This window comes from Misgurnus anguillicaudatus, chromosome 16, assembly GCF_027580225.2.
Source record: "Misgurnus anguillicaudatus chromosome 16, ASM2758022v2, whole genome shotgun sequence".
In the NCBI taxonomy this organism is placed as follows: Eukaryota; Metazoa; Chordata; class Actinopteri; order Cypriniformes; family Cobitidae; genus Misgurnus; species Misgurnus anguillicaudatus.
Window position 1 is genome coordinate 34,246,072 of NC_073352.2, and position 20,691 is coordinate 34,266,762.

The 20,691-nt window shown below is 40.2% G+C and overlaps 1 long non-coding RNA gene and 4 other non-coding genes across 5 annotated transcripts; 1 reads left to right on the forward strand and 4 right to left on the reverse strand.

Annotated features, from left to right (window-relative positions):
• Window positions 1-1,435: 1,435 nt before the first annotated feature.
• Window positions 1,436-2,517, reverse strand: LOC141350132 (uncharacterized). The gene is made up of 2 exons (XR_012358131.1): window positions 2,147-2,517; window positions 1,436-1,840 (listed from the first exon to the last, which is right to left on the reverse strand). It is a non-coding gene; the product is annotated as an uncharacterized lncRNA (long non-coding RNA).
• A 12,015-nt stretch (window positions 2,518-14,532) lies between these two features.
• Window positions 14,533-14,614, reverse strand: trnas-cga (transfer RNA serine (anticodon CGA)). The gene has a single exon. It is a non-coding gene; the product is annotated as a tRNA-Ser (tRNA).
• Window positions 14,615-16,485: 1,871 nt separating this feature from the next.
• On the reverse strand, window positions 16,486-16,567 carry trnas-cga (transfer RNA serine (anticodon CGA)). The gene has a single exon. It is a non-coding gene; the product is annotated as a tRNA-Ser (tRNA).
• A 2,065-nt stretch (window positions 16,568-18,632) lies between these two features.
• On the forward strand, window positions 18,633-18,714 carry trnas-cga (transfer RNA serine (anticodon CGA)). The gene has a single exon. It is a non-coding gene; the product is annotated as a tRNA-Ser (tRNA).
• A 562-nt stretch (window positions 18,715-19,276) lies between these two features.
• trnas-cga (transfer RNA serine (anticodon CGA)) lies at window positions 19,277-19,358 on the reverse strand. Its single transcript has one exon. It is a non-coding gene; the product is annotated as a tRNA-Ser (tRNA).
• Between the last annotated feature and the right edge of the window lie 1,333 nt (window positions 19,359-20,691).

The following is a 20,691-nucleotide window of genomic DNA, read 5'->3' on the forward strand; positions in this document are numbered from 1 at the left end:
TTCTAAATGCCATAAAGCAAACGTATATGACAGCAAACAGCAGAATCATGACTTTTCAGTAGATTTTGAGATACATAAAATCCTCTCTCCTGCCTGTACTTTAACCCATGAAGCTAAGACGTCTCAATTCAATTTAACATGAATCAAGTTATTGTACTTTAGTATTTACTTCATTTTGTAGTGTAGTTTAAATAGAATTGTGTACACAAAACTCTGTACAGTACATTTACCACTTACAGCCAAAATACAAGTACATTTGATTACGAGGGGTGAAAACCAAAAGGGCATTTGGGTAAAATGAAGGTTTAAATCAAGAGTTTTGTTCCATTATTTCTAAACATGTTAATTATAATGTTAACATGTTCTTATTGTTTTTTATATTGTGCTACTCAGCTGTATTTAGTAATAAAGGCTTAAGGCGGGGTGCATGATCTCTGAAAGCCAATGTGATATTTGAAATCACCTAAACAAACACACCCCTACCCCAATAGTATCTGGACCTTCTTTTGATAGACCCGCCCCACGCAATCCAGGCAACGAAAGGTGTGTTCGACTTCATGCGGCGCTGCGCAGACCGATCGGTGGCTGACTTGAAGCAGTGCATTCCGGTTAGTAATTTTGTCCGACTTAAGCTGCCGCTGCAGGCACGTGACTGTGTCATATGGTTTTTAAGTACCGCGAGAGCGATTCGAGATCAGCCGCCTGAGTCAGCCAGTGCATTTCCCGAAGAGGAGCTGCACGGGCTGTAATGACGACACAGCTGTTTCAAGATTGGTCGGATTCACCACATGACAACAATCACGTGTGTTTCGTGCTTATTTTCACGCCCTCAGTTCCACAAATGCTCACAAATCTGTATTTTTATAACAGTTAAAGCTATTTTCATGTAGTCGCGATGTTATATTGTGTCATCTTTATCAAATAAAATGGATAAAAAACATAGACCCCACTACATTGGTATTTAAATAATATATGCTTATGTTGAACTTTATTCTTGTAAAAACAGATGCTGTAAACCTCTTCAGTTCCACTCATGCTCATACACGGACATTCAAAACAGTATAATTCACTTTTTATATAGTTTACATCTTACAAATCATGTTTAATGCGATTAAGCAAGCAAACGGCAAATGATCAGCCATGCCTGACGTAAATTCAGCAAACTACGGGAACCACAGCGTGTCCGACTTCACGTCTCCGTTTTCAGCTCCACCCCGCCTGCACGTGGCTAATCTCGCCGATCGGTTACATCCAGCCGCAGCCGATGTCGAACACGCCTAATGTCGGTTAGTAGACACGCCCCTTACTGCTGATTGGATACAAATGTGTTTTGGAAGTTGGCCTGACTTCCCTTCTGCTAAAAAGGAAACGATTGCAATATTAATCACTCTGGAGTTATAAAAGATTGAAATTAGTACACAAAGTTAGATCAAACAATGGTAATATTTTTGCCCTGGCTCTTCTGTAAAGTTGGTGAAATGTCACTTACACCCCTCCAGTTCTCCTTCTTAAATATTAAAATCTTTTTAAATCTTCTGATTGTGCTGAAGCTCAAATGTCACAACATTGATCAAAACAAGTGTAAACATGTCTAGACAATTTTCCTGTATGTTAGTAAAATATATCTTTGGATTACTGCATGATGTAAACTGATAATGTCAGTGATGCAAGGTGTCACTCAAAAATCGAGTGAAGCTATTTTAAGAATAGCTTTGGAGAGAGTCTTTGTGATATACATTAATGTGACAGCTCGAGTTTTCTTTTACTCAACTTGGTTGCATGACTCCAGTTTGATCTTCCCTGCCGGCATTTTCCTTTGAGCTGCGTTCTGATTCACAGTCTGGAAACAAGAGGGTCTTATGTAAAGAATAAAGTACAACGAAACAATATTTGAAAAGAAAATCCTGTCCGTCAAAACACAGATTTATCCACAGAAGGAGATATGCTGAAATCAAAAAGACTCAAACAAACCAGATATGAGTGATGCTTACCTGTGCAAAATCCACCACCCTTAACATAACCAAACCAAACCATGCAGTTGCTGAACTGTTTGCAACAATGGACAATGAGAAAGTGCTATAGAAATAAAATTATGCATTTAACACAATTCTTTCCAAAAGAACAATTAAAAATGGATCATGTTTACCTTGAATGCAAAGCTGTGTTTGACAGCACATGTTATTGTCCAGAGATTGAGTCTGTCTGCAAGAGAGATGCGTGTTATCAGAGGACGTCTAAATCCCGACGCCGTACGTCTCATTGTCTCCAGGCGAGAGGTTTAACCCCTGTTATTAATTCGTCACATTGGAGGGGATGTTTGTGTCTCTGCTCTTCTCCTGTTGCTTTTAAAGGATAAAGTGGCATTAGTGAGGGTAGATAGCTGTCAGGTTTCTCTGTGTGCGTGCGTGCGTGCGCTTGCGTGTCAGAGAGGAAGCTCAGAAGGACTCAGGCTTTATCTAACTGAACGCTAAATTTTGCTTATAAATGATGAGGTTGTCAAAAAAATAATCCATTCTTTAATCAAATCACATGTCAGTCTTTTCTTCTCAGGAACAGCAGAACGACTGCAGAATTACAGGTGGCTTCTTAAATCCACACTTCATGGCCTGGTTTCACAGACAGGGCTTACCTACACTGAAAAAAAATATTCATTGAATTTAATCAATTTTTTTAAGGTAAGTGGTTGCAATCAATTTATTTAAGCTACATTTAAACAAAAGTTTTATATTTTATTTTATGTTACTAATCTTTTTTGTTTAAATGTAGCTTAAATAAATTGATTGCAACCACTTACCTTAAAAAAATTGATTAAATTCAATGAATCATTTTTTTCAGTGTAAAGTTAGGACTAGTTGAGACGGCTCAAACCTGTGTTTTAGTCTAGGACTAGCCTTAAGCCAGACTGATCTCACAGAAAGTTGTGTTATAGTCATGCAAAATTTGATACATTTATTCATCTCCATGGCACGAAATTCTGCTTTTTTATGCCTTTGAGCACGAATGTCTTTTTCGTGTGCGTTGCATGACTTTCTTTTTTGTTTCATTTTATGTAGTTTTCTCATTTTCTTCCTATTTTCTTGCTGTTGTCACTTCGGGTTAGAATCACTTTGTTACATTTTTAGACATCCTAACCCAAACCCCAACTCTAACCCCAACCAACAATGATTTAAAAAAGACTGAAAACATTTGTGCTCAAGGCACGTAAAAAGCTGAATTTCGTGCCATGGACACAAATAAATTGATAAATTTTGTGTGACTATAACACGACTTTCCGTGAGATTGTGTTGCTTTAAGACTTGTTTGTGAATCCCCGAGCAACATGGATTTTAAAAAGTGAAAGGTCCCAGCCTGCAAAACTTTGAACAGATATTTATGCATAATTCAGTTGACAGCAGACGACTCTGGGCTGGATCCGCACTGGATCTGGGAAGTCGGCAGGTCTGGAACGTATCCGGTGTGGAGTCGTCGGCTGTGTTTTAGTCGGTTAACAAATAATTAAACATAAATTATCCCACGCACTGATGCATTTGTTTTGCAGGTGTACATACATTCAGCAGAGGGGATTTAGGCCCTGTTTACACGTACATGGTTATTTTCAAAAACTGAGAAATTTCCCTTCGTTTACACGCAAACGGAGAACTCGCCTCTGAAACTGATTCTTTCTAAAAAACTCTGGCCAGCGTGGAGATTTTGAAAAACTTTGTTTGCACGGTTGCACGTAAACTGAGACAAATGAAAGTTAAGGCAGCCAACGTTACAAATCGCCAAAGCTCTCACCTACGCCAATAGTGCGACCTTGTTCAAAAGAGGAGCAGGAAGGGATTCGTTGCTGTTCTCAGGATTATGATTGGCTTACGTGGGCTTGAGCTTCTCTTTACAACGCCATCTAGAGGTTTGGCATGCTCGTGACGTCATATATACACAGATACATGTCAATGAACACTTTTCTGAAAACTGACATGTGTGCACAAAACCGGATGTATTGAAATGTCCGTTTATGAAAATAGCCACCCACGTGTAAACTTAGTCTTGTGTTTCTCACTCCTGTATCTTCTAAAGTTCACAGCTTTTTAGCATGACATCAAACAGCTGCATCTGTTTGAGTTTTGAGTTTGATTCCTAATAAAAAGTATAGTCTGAATGCTTAAAAGTTGTGTATAAAGACCTTACAAAATGAACTGTATTGTTTTTATTGTCTAAGAATGAGCCGTTTTTATCTACATAAACCGCGGGTCTCCATACATGAAAGTCGCCATCATGTTTCTACAATAACCCTAAACAGACAAACTGATCTACAGTGCATTTCGTCACTACGTTGTCCCAGACAATGAAGTGTTTGTCCTGTACGACGGCTACCATGCGCGGTTTGAAATGTGGTATGTCGAACGTCACCTGACCAAACCGGAAAACTGGGTTGATCGTTTCCAGTTGCCAGTATGTGCTATCGTAGCTTGTTATTGTTATTCGTAGTATTATTATTTGTTTTATGTTCTTTTTATTCTAATATCTGAATGTATGTGAGAAGAAAATGACTTTGTCAAAAGCTATAAAGTATAAAAAACTGCCCCATTACAGTACCATAACTGTACATGTTTTTTACAGTATGATGCCTTTACCGCAGTTCCATTTTACGGTATAATACCCTTACTGTAACCTAGTTTTAAAAAATATACTGCCTTGAAGGGAATCAAACCCGGGTAACCCGCGTCGTAGGTCTGTAACACTAACACAGTGCCACTAAATAAAAGTTACTCGCTAAGTTAATTTCATAGATATATTTTATTTTTCCATTTTATGTGCTTTTATAACACTGTTTTATTCAACTACAGTAGCACTACTGCTGTTGTTTTACAGCAGTCTACCGCAAATTCAAAACATACAGTAAATCACTGTAAATTAAATATTAATACCCATAATGCAATGCATTACACTGCTACTATGTTAATAAACAGGAATGTGAAAGTAAGTTGCGCATATACCCTATTGAGGGGTGAGATGTTGGTTGCAATTCACAATCTCACCACTAGATGCACTAACATTTACACACACACACACGTTTCCATGTTTTGTGGGGACATTCCTTAGACGTAATGCATTTTATACCATATAAACTGTATATTCTATTCCCCTTACCTACCCCATTCCCTAACCCCAACCATCACAGAAAACCTTCTGATACCTTAGATTTTCAAGAAACATCATTCTGTTTGATTTATAACCTTGTTTCCTCATGGGGACATCAAAATGTCCTCACAAGGTCACAAAAATACTTGTATTCCTATCTTTGTGGGGACAATTGGTCCCCACAACGTGATAATTACCAGGTACACACACACACAAATATTTTCAACCAAATGCATAAATGTAAAATGAACATCAGCTAAATCTGTTGATATCTGGCTTCTGTCATATGTTCAACCTGGCATGTTGGAAACTGCGATGTGTAGATAAATGAAATGCAGTATATTGTTCGTTTAACTGATAGAATTGTGGTTGCATTGAACATTGTGCTGCAAATCTTTCCAATCTTAAGTATCTGTATTGTTTCGCACACGTCTTTTTAAGATCATCTCTTCCTGTTTTTCTTCATTTACTTCTATCTCTCGGCTCAGGCTAATCTTTATCTTTTTGCCGTGAGAGGCAAGACAAGCCAAATGGCCGCATGAAATATAAGACCGTAAACATCAGATGCTCTGATAAGGAGTTGAATGGTGCATGAGACTCTCCGGAGAGACGGCGTAACACAATCCCCCATCCGCATGCTCTCTGGGTCTGCCAGGCCCGACCACCCATCAAGATCTCAGGGATAGTAATACAACTCGTTCCCTCATCCCTTGATTATGTAACGCTGGTTGCTTTGTTGAGGATTCTTTTAACAGAACTGAAGCCCCGTGATTGGACGTTGTTATTCTACAGTATAAACAACAAAAGAGTCGCACTGCAGTGTCTGATGGTTTCAGAAGAGCTGCAGTGTCTAGAAGATGCGTTTCATGGCCAATAGCTCAATGCACATCAAGCATAAATGAATCTTGATGGAAATGTCTCCACTGTTTTAGCTCACTAACAAAGCAGAGTTAAAAGAAAAACAATCACACGGGCCGGCTGCAAAATGAGATTTTTATAAAAAGTAAAACTGGCACAGCATTGCCACCATGTGTTGACTGTCAGTACTACAGCCCCACTGGTTAGGGCCCGAGCACCGAAGTGCGAGGACCCTATTGTTCATCAAAGAGTTATAATCCAACATTTGGCTTACACTTATTTTCTGAATTATTTGCGAATTTGTTCATGTTGTTAAGCCATGAATAATAAATTGTTGATTTGTTATTTGTCAAGTCATTTTTCATTAAATAAAAGATGCTTAAATGTCAAAACACAGCTAAAGAATGCACTGTAATCTTTTTCTACTAAGTAACAAACATTTTTATCAAACTCAAAACATGCGTTTCTCCTCTCATCCTGGTTGTAGAAGCGCGCACACACACACACACACACACACACACACGTGCCTCTCTATTTTCGTCTCTCTCTCTGTCATTGATGAATAGATTGTCTTTCTGCTGTGTAACCATGATTGAGTCCCTCATGAACAACTGTGATTTATAGCCCTGTACGCAGGGAGTTAGAGAAAGCAGATCTACCCGAACAACATCAGAAACTTTCATGTCCAGCACGGATGATTTCACATGCTACTGCAGGCCGTGCATGACCGAAACAACTCAAAATGAAACCTGAAAATTAGGCAAACAAAAATACAAGAGATGAAATAAAGATCACAAAGTAAATGTTCACTGATTGATTGCAATCTGTGCACAAACATTTCAATAATGTTGTGTGATGAGTTTTTATTTAGTTTTAGAGAGATGGGATTTCACAAACAGACAGAATTTTAAAAAGAAAGTTTATGAGGGCTGTGTTGCTGAACCCTACAGTATCTGAACTTCAAAACCCTACATGAGTATATTTGCTTTATGGATTTGCAAGGACAGCACCATAAAAATAAACCAGATGAATTAAATATTGTAATTCAAACCACATCTAGCATTTCAAATAGATTATGGGTGCACACAATGCACAATGATGCTAAATTCTGCACCACATCAAAAAACTATCAAGCCTCCATGACTTCACAAAGTCAATTTATCAGAATACACTACAGCAGGGGTCTTAACATACTGACCTATAGGTTACAATAGTGTTAATAGTTCATCCATTCTGGATAGCACACCAGTTTTTATTTACTACATTAGGGTTGACCTAAAATGTTACGGTTTCAACCCAGATGAACAAGCTGATAAAGAAACATGTAAAAAAACTAAAGTCATTTTTTAAAACTGTTTAAAAAATAAGAAATAAAACTTCTGAAGCACAAATGATGAAATGGTTTTCCACTTCTTTGACTTTAAAAATTAATCCCAGATTTTCCTTTTCTTTCTTTTTGCATTTGGCAAACACTCTCATTCAAAGTATCTGACAGCGTATTGTTTTCATTTCTTCATTTTGCTTTCATTCATTCATTCATTCATTCATTCATTCCTTCATTCATTTTGCTTAATTCCTCTTTCATTAATAGATTAATTAATTAATTTAATTTAATTTAAAGCCACTCATTCCTTCAACATTATTTTCACACATCAATTCACTCTCACACTCTCCTCTGGAGAGCAAATTTCAAAAACTGCAGGGTTTTTAAAGGTTTCTCAATAACCTGTAACACCTGCTGACACTAAGCAATAATAGGAAATTAAGAGGGTGTGGTTAAAACATTTACTATCATGAGCTAATTGGGCCTTGCTAACCAACCAAACCCTGTATGAAACTTGGGCTGGGTCAGAAAACTCTAAATTCTGCCTTCTGAGGCATCATTCCAAGGCAGGGAGGCATCAAGACATGTCCCAATCCAATGTTAGGTTTACTTCCTTACTCCTGACATCTTGGGAATGTGATTGGTTGAGCCTGGTCAAGTTTTAAAAAAAAATGGCGGCCAAGAAAGCAGCAGGAGCACAAATTTAGTGTAAATAAATGTATATTTTCATTTTCAATTAAATTCATATTCAATCGCATTTTTAGCAAGAAATTAGTATTGTAGTTTTCAAATATGTGATTAGTTATCACAAAGGCGCTTTCTGTTTATTAATCAAACACTAGGGTGGCCATTCATGCCAGTTCCGCCGAACACGTCCCGAACATGTTTTTGGGTTCGTTCTCCGGAAGTCGCGTTGCTTGACCGCATACGTCATCACATTTCAGTTAAAATACATTAGAAAATTAAGATTTATTTATTTTAAGACATACAATCATTGTAGTTTCATTCTAACCTTGAAATGTAACGGTTGCTTTTCTAAAAATTAAACCCGAAATATTAAACCTTGATGACGTATGTGGTTGACCAACGCGACTTTCGGAGAACGAGCCCGAAAACATGTTTGGGACATGTCCGGCAGAACTGGCACGAATGGCCACCCTATCAAACACGCTGCCTTTCAAGTTTAACCAAAAGGGTTTCTCTTAGCTGCCTTCATGTCTCCAAAGTCATGGCCTCATAAGGCAGCGAGGCAACAAGTCACTGCCTAAGTTTTCAGATGCAGCCTTGGTTAAATGTGCTTTTTTGAGACCAGAGAATCACTCGGGTCTTTTATTAGGGGCCATTCTTCCTGGACGCGTCCTGGCCAGGATTTTGGTGCATCTTCCGGAAGTCGTATTGTTGACCGCATACGTCATTCAGTTAAAAACATAAGACATACAATCGTAGTTTCATTCTTACCTTAAAATGTAACGGTTGCTTTTCTGTAAAAATAATAATAATCCTCTATGACGTATGCGGTCGACAAATACGACTTCTGGAAGACGAACCTGAAATCCTGGCCAGGACGCGTCCGGGAAGAATGGCACGTATGGTCACCCTACTTTTATCAACCAAATGATTTCAATCTTTGTTCTATTTAATACATACATTCTAGTTGAGGATTATGGTGACTCTACTACATGATCAATACGCTTTCTTTCTCCTTTAATAGCCTACATTTAAACCTTGTCTTGTCTCTCTGAGAAACTCTCAGCAGTCTGATGCTATGTTTAGCTTTCATGTTATGGCTCTCATTTTTTAACTTTCTTCACTCTTAAATAATGCTGTGCGCTCAAATGTGGACCCATGACACTATTTCCAGTGCCCTTATTTTCACATCTGAACTTCTTGGGTCAGAGCTAAACCAGGGCAGATGGTTTAAATTACCTCAAGTAGATTATTAGTATTTGTCTTTTTACTTTGCACTTCACTGTATAGCATGTTTGGTCCCTTATTATTTAACAGGAAAAGCCTTAAAAATGCATGAAAAATCCCATGCTTTTATTTAATGCAGCTGTTCTGCAGATTTTAGTTCCAAACACACCTGAACCTGCTATTCAAGTTGTTCAGGGTTACCTAAAAATTAGAGGCATGTGTGTTGGATTAGGGTTGGAACTAAAATATTCAGGACATGTGTCCTCCAGGAACAACATTGGAGACCCGTGATTTAATGGCTTTATGTGCATAATTTATTCAAGGGGTGAACGTCGGTCCTGGAGTGCTGCAGTCCTGCAAAATTTAGCTCCAGCTCTAATCAAACACACCTGAACAAGTAGGGTGACCATACGGGCCATTCTTCCAGTACGCATCCTGTCCAGGATTTTGGTGCGTCTTCCAGAAGTCGTATTTTTTTGACCGCATATGCCATTCAGTTAAAAACATAAGACATACAATCATAGTTTCATTCTTACCTTAAAATGTAACGGTTGCTTCTCTGTAATAATAATAAAAATTCTCTATGACGTATGCGGTCGACAAATACGACTTCCGGAAGATGCACCCGTAATCCTGGACAGGATGCTTCTGGGAAGAATGGGACATATAGGACAGCCTAATAAAGGTCTAAAGTGATACAAGAAAGCAACAGGCATGTGAGGTTTAGTAAAGGGCTCGTTATAGTCATGCGTAGGTCCTACGGCGTAGCAGCGACGGCGTAGGTTCCGTGTCGGTTTTCATTTATACTTTTGCGTCAGCGTCCGCGTCGATGTGCAAACAAACGCGCGACCGCTGGTAGGCAGTATCCACGCGTGTAACCACAGTAGCAGCACAAACGTGAAAGAAGAAGAAGCTTAGAAAGTTAACCCACAAACGAAGAAGAAACATCAACTTGTTGTGTATAATTTGAGAAGACCAGCAATGATGGAAGTAAATAAAGAGCGACTTTTGATGCAGTTTGAGTTAAATCACTCCTCAACTTGGCTCATCTTTGTTTGCACCGTCACAAACGGAAATACCTATGACGCAGTTTTTTTACCTGACGGGAGGGGTTCTGGTGGACCAATCACAGCGCTTGCGGTTCGCGTAGATTTGACGCGCTGTTAAATTTTTTGTGAGGTGCGCGTCAGGCTACGCAGAGCTATGCACAGGCTACGGATAGCCTACGCCGTAGCTACGGCGTAGAACCTACGCACGACTATAAATCGCCCTTAAGGGTCTGAGCTAAAATCTGCAGGACTGCGGCACTCCAGGACCGACGTTAACCACCTCTGATTTAATCCTAAATTTCAATCCTACTTTAATGCAGTGGTTCTCGATCCTGGTCCTGGAGACCCACTGCTCTGCACATTTGTATGTCTCCCTTATTTAACACAGTTGATTCAAATCATCAGCTTATTAGCAGAGATCTCATTGAACTGAAGCCGTTTCTCAATGTCAAGGAAGGATCCTCGGAAGCCAGAATTTCGAGGATGCTACGTCATCAACGTCCATCGAAGGACTGTTCCAATGTTGAGGATCCTCGGTATTTCAGCCAAGGACTAAGTCCTTCGTTTGAGAAATATCCCATATACAGGAAAGGATGCATATGTGTATACTTTGCACTCTTCACGCGCTGAAATCACCCACAATCCTACACCTTTCATTGACGCAATGACGTGCACTTGCTAGCCTGTTCCATTTACGTGTTCTCCAAATGCTTAAGAGGAGCCTCGCCTAGGAAGTGACTTGTAAGGACCAGTCCTACCAAGGAAGTATCCTTGACATTGAGGAAAGGCCAGTGTCTGTCAGATAAGAGAGATATATAAAATGTGCAGAGAAGTGGGCCTCCAGGACCAGGATTGAGGACCACTGCTTTAATGTTTGGTCATTTATCAGTATTAACCAACATTAAATCCTGAATTAGGCCAAGGTGGCATGTATTTAGCTCAACCTGTTAACATTAGGGTTTATCAGAGTAATGAGTTGTGTATACAGTCAACAATTACATTCGACACATTTTATTTAGAAACATTAATAAGCACCTGTATGAAATGTTTCTCTGTGATTAAGATAAGTGCATCTGCTCCTCATGATACCTTTGCACAGGTGTTCATTCTGGCATCATTACTAACTCAGTATTCAAATGTTTGTACTGTAGGCTTCTGGATTTAGGCTACATCTCTTTATGCAACTGTCGAATCATTACTGAACTGGAGAATACATTGAGCTGTAGATCACTGCCATGGCAACCAAGAGGGGGAAACAGGACATAGCCCATAATTCACAATGATCTACTTTCCTGGTTATTCCCATTGGCTATATCCTACATTCTTCCTGGTGGATGTACCTAAAAGTCTTCAGTAACAACTTTTTTAATCTCTGACACAGATACTTAGTTCTGTTTTAGGTTCATAACTTGACACTTGTATTTATTACTCAGCAGAAGGAAGTGATCAAACATCTGGATTACTAAACGGATATGTATCTGTACTAAGTAAAGCGCTGTGTAAAGTGATATTAAATATTTTTTTGAGGTTGTCTTGTCACTGCACATAAAAATGTGTTCTTAACCACCAATCCATATTTGAATGATAAAAACCCCAAGTAAATAAAAACAGTTATCAAAATCTGGGGGAAATTAGGAGCATTATCTACCCCATGGGGGGGGGGGGATAACACAAAATGTTAATTTGAGGTGAACTCTCATTTAAAGGGGACATTTCACAAGACTTTTTTAAGTTGTAAAATAAATCTTTGGTGTCCCCACAGTACGTATGTAAAGTTTTAGCTCAAAATACCACATAGATTAGTTTATTATAACATATTGAAATTGCCATTTTGAAGGTGCAAGCAAAAATGACATCACAAGGGGAGCCATATTTCAATTCATGCGTGCAGAGAATGCTTTACCAAAACTAAGTTACTGAGTTGATCTTTTTTACATTTTATAGGTTGATAGAAGCACTGGGGACCCAATTATAGCACTTAAACATGGAAAAAGTCAGATTTTCATGATATGCCCCCTTTAAGTTACTTGAGATATAAAGTTTTGTATAAAGATTGTAGATCATTAAAATCAGTCAAGTAAGGTAAACTTCATTGTGCTTTTTATGAAGAGAAAGTGAGCACTGTTCATCAATGATTATATGACTTCTGTTAACACCTCTACTTCAGTAGTTTGTCTTTTTTCACATGATTGTGATGTAATAATCTTATAATGATGTCACGCTGTGAGCAGGGTTCGAACCTGCGCGGGGAAACCCCATTGGATTTCGAGTCCAACGCCTTAACCTCTCGTTAAACTTTTTACTTTTTTTAGGTGTAGACTCATTATTGATCGCTTATATATAAAATTAGTGCTGGGTATCGATTCAGATGATCCAGATCGATTCAATTTCAATTCTCGGTTTGATTTACGGTTTCGATTCTCGATTTAACTCAATGAATATAGATTCAATACAAATACTATATTTATAAAAAAGAACAGTGAACATAAGTTTACAAGTGGGTAATTAATAAAAAGAAAATAATAGCCACAAACCTGTATATTAAACTTTTTTATTTTAGGTACACTTGGGTACATTAAAACAGAACCCATCTCTAATTTTCAAATGCATACAATTATGTTAAATACAATACAATTTTAATGCAAGATGAAAAATTTATGCAGAACAGTTGCATTCCTTGATCAAACAGGATCAGGTTATTTCATTAAAAAAATTGATTCATGGCCTTTGAGAATCGATTTTGAATCGACCACGTAAAAAACCGACTAATCGAAAAATCTTTTTTTTGCCTAGCGCTATATAAAATGTTATTTTACTTCTTATTGATCTTATACAGATGATGATATAGATGAGATTTTGTCCAATTAGACATCTAGTGGTTTTACATGAATAACAGACACAATTTTAGTGGATATTACGCAATAGGCTACAATGATTCATATTCAATGTATTACTGTCAAGATTTAAAATAAAATAATTCACCCAAAAAGAAAAATTCTGCCATCATTAATTACCCTCAAGTTGTTGCCCTAATCCCGACAAAAAAGAAACATATTTTAATAGGAAAAAATAATGTGGAAGTCAATGGTGGTCCAAAACTTGCTCTAAAGATCTTTCAAAGAAATTTAAGTTTGGGAGAACTTGGGGAAGTAAATAACACAAAATGTTAATTTGAGGTGAACTCTCATTTAAATGGGACATTTCACAATACTTTTTTAAGTTGTAAAATAAATCTCTGGTGTCCTCAGGATACATATATTCAAATCAATTCAATTGTATTTATATAGCGCTTTTCACAATTTGGTAATTGTATCAAAGCAGCTTTACATTAATAGAAGCAGTGAAAAGCACAGAAAATCGACAGATAGCACAACATAATACACAAAAGCACAAGCAGCTAAATTTGCTGCGGCTATAAATCAACATTAAAGCGAATGTATTACTAAGTTAAGCCCAAGAAGGCTGCCTCCCCGGGTTGAAAAACCCCCTAGGAGAAAACCCCCCGGATTTTTTAGCCCGGGAAGTAAAAAAAGTCCTAGGAGGGAAAACCCCTAGGGAGATACACATTGAAACGGATATGGAGATTAAGCGGAGATTAAGCAGGTTCTGCCGGTGGTCATTGGTCAGGCATCAGCTGAGTATCACGTTGAAGAACAGCCAGTAGATCAGAGGTGTGCCAACTTTCACATTTACCGGAACTGGATCTGTTTGTCTCATTGTCCTCGGGATCGAGGACGAGACAGGGAGAGAGAAACAAATTCTTATTAGCGTATAGGGGCCGTTCACATGTAAAGCAAGTGTCACACAGTGATGTGGTTTAACTCAGCTCGGTTCCGGACAGGCTAATTATTGCTGGTTAAGTGTATTACATATAGTTGATGATTTTAGAAAATTTGTGGGCCCAGGGTGAGTCTATGTATGGGGCCCCCCATATGATCTTTAAAACAGAAACTCGTTTGTCTAAGGCCAGAGGCCCCACTGCCGTCGTTAATACATTTCAATATATCATATTGAAATGTCAATTATTTTCTCTCTTTCTTTCTGTACTAAATGGCAGTGCCGTGGCTGGCATCACAAGGGGAGCCATATTTCAATGACCTATTTTTTCACATGCTTGCAGAGAATGGTTTACCAAACTGGTTCAAGAGCATCAAGAATCATATGGACTTCTTCTACTTCAGTAGTTTGTCTGTTTCTACATCACTGTGATCTGTGGGACCAAACTACAAACATTCACCATGTAACAATCTTATAATGAAGGCACGCTGTGAGCAGGGTTCGAACCTGCGCGGGGACACCCCATTGGATTTCGAGTCCAACGCCTTAACCTCTCGGCCATCACAGCTGACGTGCCATAGGAACCCATCACAAAGAAACGGATTGTATTGAAACTTTATCTCTTTAGTTGTAGACTCATTAGTGATTGCTTATATATAAAATGCTATTTTACCTGTTTCTACATGATTGTGATGTAACAATCTTATAATGATGGCAAAAGTCTTGCAAGACGTTGGAGAGGCTGTGTGCATTGCGAGAGTTGGCTATGCATCATCTTTAGCGCACATAGATGAAAGGAGTAGATGAAAGGTGTGTGCGTTGTGCGAGCTTTCGGAGGCAGATCACGCGTGGCCTCAAGTTCGCTTTATGTTTTCACTTCAAGAGGTTAAAAAGAAAAGTTTCATAATGCGATGTGTGCTGTGTGCACCAAAACAAACTGACATCTCAGCATACAAAAATTTAAGCTCCAACACATAGCGGTAAGTGTCACAGTAAACACTGTTTAAACAATTTAAACACTGTTAATGGTAATTTGGTAACTGTTCTGGCAAGCTACTGGCATGAAACCTAGTTGGATTCTTCTTGTAGTGGGCTGTCTTTTTCAAGTGAGAGAATTCTGCATATTGTTAACCTTGCAAACAGTGAGCAAGCACTTGACAGTAACTATGGGCATTTTTATCTCATTATAATACTATTTCACACACTGTCACAGTGATGTAGAACCAGATAAAGTTAGACCACCACAAATAGATGTTTGTCACTACGGCCCTGTCCCAAATGGCGCACTTCATGTGGATTCCGGTCTCGGGCCTTAAATTGCACGTGCTCGCTTAGTCCACGAGTCCGTAGGGTGTCCCATCTGTCATTTTTACGCTTTGAAGTGTGCTCATCAGCGCCTCCTTTGCCCCCTTGATGCGGTCTTCAGTGAAGCCCGCACTGCAGCAGGCTTCGCGCACTTTATCAACCCAGAAGTCCTTGCAAAAGAGCAATCAGACCATTCAGACGACGGAAGGGAGGAGCTCACACTGACGGGCAACTTCTTTACCTATATCCGGTGTGAGGCTCGAGTCTGTCCCAAAATATGACTCCGTTGCACCCACGTGGACTCGCATTAAGGGTCCCTAAAGTCTGGACTACGTGATGTCATCAAAGTGTGGACTCTGAGGAGGACCACAAGTCCGGAGTGTGCCATTTGGGACAGGACCTACCTCTGTCTCACATGACCGTTTCTGTACATGTGTGTGTTGCCATAAACTGCAAGGAAAACACTGGTATGGTGTTTCTGACTCTCAGCCTGGGGATGTTTTTCATCGCTAAAAGGGAGTTTGGAAACTTACAACAAAGGACAGATGACAACAGCCCAAGCACAAAGGTAAAGCTAATATTGCATTTAGCATTGATGATGGTAGTGACGATTCTCTCAGATCAGTCAGTGATCTACAGTGTTTTCACCTCACGTTTTAGTATCAACTTTATTGGCCCTGTCCCAAATAGCACACTCCAGACTTGTGGTCCTCCTCAGAGTCCACACTTTGATGACATCATCTAGTGCAGACTTTAGGTACCCTTGATGCAAGTCCACGTGGGTGCACCGGAGTCACATTTTGGGACCTTTCGCAAGGACTTCTGGGTTTGTAAAATGCGCAAAGCCTGCTGCAGTGTGGGCTTCACAGAAGACCGCATCAAGGGGGCAAAGGAGGCGCTGATGAGCACACTTCATTTCGTAAAAGTGACAGATGGGACACCCTATGGACTCATAGACTAAGCAAGCATGCTTAATTTAAAGGCCACGAGACCAAAAGTCCACGATTTTGGACAGGGCCATTGTGCTTTTTATGCAGAGAAGCAAGCCTGCCCTGTTTGTCCGTTTCTACATCACTGTTATATGTGGGACGAAATATCAGATGTTCATCATGTAATAATCTTATAATGATGTCACGCTGTGAGCAGGATTCGAACCTGCGCAGGGAAACCCCATTGGATTTCGAGTCCAACGCCTTAACCTCTCGGCCATCACAGCTGATGTGAAAACGCATGATTCAAGAGAGGATGATTGTTCTCACTGATGTGATCACAAAGAAAGGGATTGTATTGAAACTTTTTCTTTGCCAGGTGGAAATGGGGATTGAATCAACAACCTACATGAACCACTGAACCAATCATAAATCATCTTCTCTTGAATCACAGGTTGTCACCTCAGCTGTGATGGCCGAGAGGTTAAGACGTTGGACTTGAAATCCAATGGGGTTTCCCTGCGCAGGTTCAAATCCGTTATAGTAGGGTTCCCCAAATCTTACCCTGGAGGGCCGGAGCACTGCAGAGTTTGGGTCCAACCCTGATCAAACTCACCCACCTGTGATTTTCTAGTGATCATGAAGACCTTGATTAGCTTGCTCAGGTGTGTTTGATCGGGGTTGGAGCTAAACATCACAGTTGACATGTAAATGGACGAACTACTGAAGTAGTTCTGATAACAGAAGTCAATATGATCCTTGTTGCTCTTGATTGGAGATGTGCATTCCTGGTCCTGGAGAGCCACTATCCTGCAAAGTTTAGCTCCAACACACCTGAATGTCATTTCCAAGACATTCTGCAGCCATAGGTTAGCTTTTTCAGGTGTGTTTGATTAGGGTTGGAGTTAAACTTTGACGGGTAGTGGCCCTCTAGGACCAGGAATGTCCACCCCTGCTCTTGATGAATCTCATGTTATTCTGTGCAGGACTGGTGGTCCACAATGCTGAGATGAAGATCCTTTTGTATGAACTTGACCATAACCTTCTTCTCACTGCTTTATTAGGATCTCTGAACATCTCTGATGAACGAGTTATTGAAGACATTTAGTGCAGTTAAAGACTTTATAAAGACTCGCATGTTTTATGCTTGTCTCAGACCAATCATACGGGCTCTTTTTCTCAAACTGATATTTTTACTTCATCTGGCTTTTTATATGGTAGTCATCATGAATCATTATAAGGTATTCTGTAATATCCACTATAATTGTGTCTGTTATTCATGTAAAACCACTAGATGTCTAATGGGGCTTTTCCATTGCATAGTATCTAGTATAGTAGTTTACTTCTGGGGATTTTCCACTGTGTAAAGAAAGTAGTACCCAAAACTGTTTTAGGACCCCCTCAGTTGGGGTTCCAAGCGAGTTAAGTTGATACTAAAACGTGAGGTGAAAACACTGAAGATCACTGATTGGTCTGAGAGAATCGTCACTACCAGCGTCAATGCTAGATACAATATTATCTTTACCTTCGTGCTTGCACTGTTTCGAGCAAACCTGTTGTCATCTGTGCTTTGTTGTAAGTTTCCAAACTCCCTATAAGCGGTGAAAAACATACACAGGCTGAGAATCAGGAACACCATACCAGTGTTTTCCTTGCAGTTTATGACGACGCACACGCACCCACACCATTTTTGCAAATTAGCGAAGCGCGTCGACTAATGCCACTGGTGTTTGAACAGAAAGGTGTCATATGAGACAAAGGTATTGATAAACACGATGTACAAAGTAAACATCCATTTGTGGTCAATTTTGAGGCATGGACTTCTGTTATTACCTCTACATCATTGTGACCTTTGGGACCAAACTACAAACATCCGATGGGGAAACAAATTAAGAATCAAGAGCAGAGGTGGGTAGTAATGAATTACATTTATTTTGTTACGTTTACTTCAGTAAATTTTTTGGGTAATACTACTTTTAGAGTAAATTTAAGGATGGGTACTTTTACTTCGATTCGGTGGTGTTACTAAGCTACCGTTAAATGAAATAATAACTGAATATATATATATTTTAAAATGTTTATAAGGCTTGTTAGAAAGTCTCGCGAGACGTTGGAGAGGCTGCGTGCGTTGCGAGAGGCAGCTACGCATCACCTTTAGCGCACATAGATGAAAGGAACAGAGGAAGACGTGCGCGTTGTGCGAGCTTTCAGAGGCAGATCACATGGGCTTCTATCATCACCTTTACAGTCTACAACAAAAAGAAAAAGTTTCAATACAATGCCTTTCTTTGTGATCACATCAGTGATATGAACAATCAATCATCCTCTTGTGAATCATGGATTGTTACATCAGCTGTGATGGCCGAGAGGTTAAGGCGTTGGACTCGAAATCCAATGGGGTTTCCCCGCGCAGGTTCGAATCCTGCTCACAGCGTTTCATAATTATAAGATTGTTACATGGTGAACATCTGATCTTTGGTGTTTCTGTGCAAAAACCTGTGGCATTAAGCCCGGGATACACTGCAACAATCGCCGTGATTTTTGTTATCGTGGCTCTTCATCGGTGATCCTATGTCGTACAGTGAGAGAGGTTCAAAGATGGCAGTTTTTCCGGTCTTGTGTCCAAAGATAGCCTTAGCCTATAAAAGTGTCACAGGTCGGGCGGACCCGAGATATCTGAAGGGTCACGCCCCTTCCTAGTTTCCACCTCGAGGAGGTCCCAAAGCCACCCCAATGACCAGACACACAAAGTATTAAAATTTGACAACTTTTATTAAATATTAAAATAGGGGGAATTAAATATTTAAAAGAACATCATCAGTCCTCAGGTCGTCATAGCAAAGGGGGAGGGGGAGTGATCTACAGTGTTTCTTATGCGGAGAACGTGAGCATGCCCTGTTTGTCCAGTAGTTCATCTGTTTCTACATCATTGTGATCTGTGGGACCAAACTACAAACATCAGATGTTCATCATGTAACAATCTTATAAGTATGTCACGCTGTGAGCAGGATTCGAACCTGCGCGGGGAAACCCCATTGGATTTCGAGTCCAACGCCTTAACCTCTCGGCCATCACAGCTGATATAAACCCATGAATCAAGAGAGGATGAGAAGGAGTAGAGAGAAAAGAGACACGGGACCTCCTCTTGGTGATCCCGATAATACCCGGCTCACCCACGCTCTCCTCCCTCTTCAGTGGGGCCGAAATAATATACAGCACAAAACAGGTAACCTAGTATTTGCAATACAATGTAACCAGCAACACTACCCACATGGATGCTTCACTTCTAGGATGACTCCCGCGGCTCCCCCACGCCTATCTCTCTCTCTTCAGTGGGGCCGAAATGATATACAGCACAAAACAGGAAATACTTCGTATTTGCAATACAATATAGACAGCAGTACTACTCACATGAATGTTCCACTTCTAGGACGACTTCCGCGGCTCGCCCACGCCTATCTCTCTCTATTCAGTGGGGCTGGAATGATATACAGCACAGAACAGGTAATACTTCGTATTGGTAATACAATATGAACAGCAATACTACTCACGTGGATGCTGCACTTCTAGGAAGACTTCCACGGCTCGCCCACGCCGATCTCTCCCTCTTCAGTGGGGCTGGAATGACACACAGCACAAAGACGGGTAATACTGTGTATTTGCAATACAACGTAAACAACAATACTACTCACGTAGATGCTGCACTTCTAGGATGACTTCCACGGCTCTCCCACGCCTGTCTCTCTCCCTTCAGTGGGGCCGGAATGATTTACAGCGCAGCTCAGATGTTATCTGGTATTTGCAATACACACCATCCAACAACAATGTTACTCACATCCGTTGGGAAATTCAGTTGCCAAACAACCGCCGTCCTCGCTCCACTGGCTGAACCACTTCACGCTTAGCGTTCTTTCTTCACCCAGTCCTTCGTCTTCTAATCCTTCGTGGCATCCACAATGAACAGCGCAACCCACTAACGCCAACGGACCGCAACCAAACACACAGTCACCAAGCACCCGTTCTCTTTCCGTGGAGCTCTGCTGTACGAAATAGCCACGACTCTTCCCTCTGCGCTTCTCTTGGGCCCGCATTCTTTCCGTCCGCTCTTAGAGCGTTCCCCGGATCAACGGCACCCCTGGCGCCTTACAGGAAGTGTAAATAGTGGTCCGCCTTAGGCGGAGCAGAGCTCGCCCCGGAAATCAACTCTCCCCTTGTGCTTTTGCAGGTCTCTTTATGTGTCATCTTCACCACCTCCTCCAATCATGAGTTGCCATCCAAATAATCCACACCTGTTTCTCATGAGCCCTAGATTGCGTTGTCCCGGGAAACCAGGAAGTAAAAAGGTGTCTTGTGAAAGAAGGTCCAGCAGGAAACCATCTTCAGGTGGAACCAATCTTCTCTACTTTTGGTT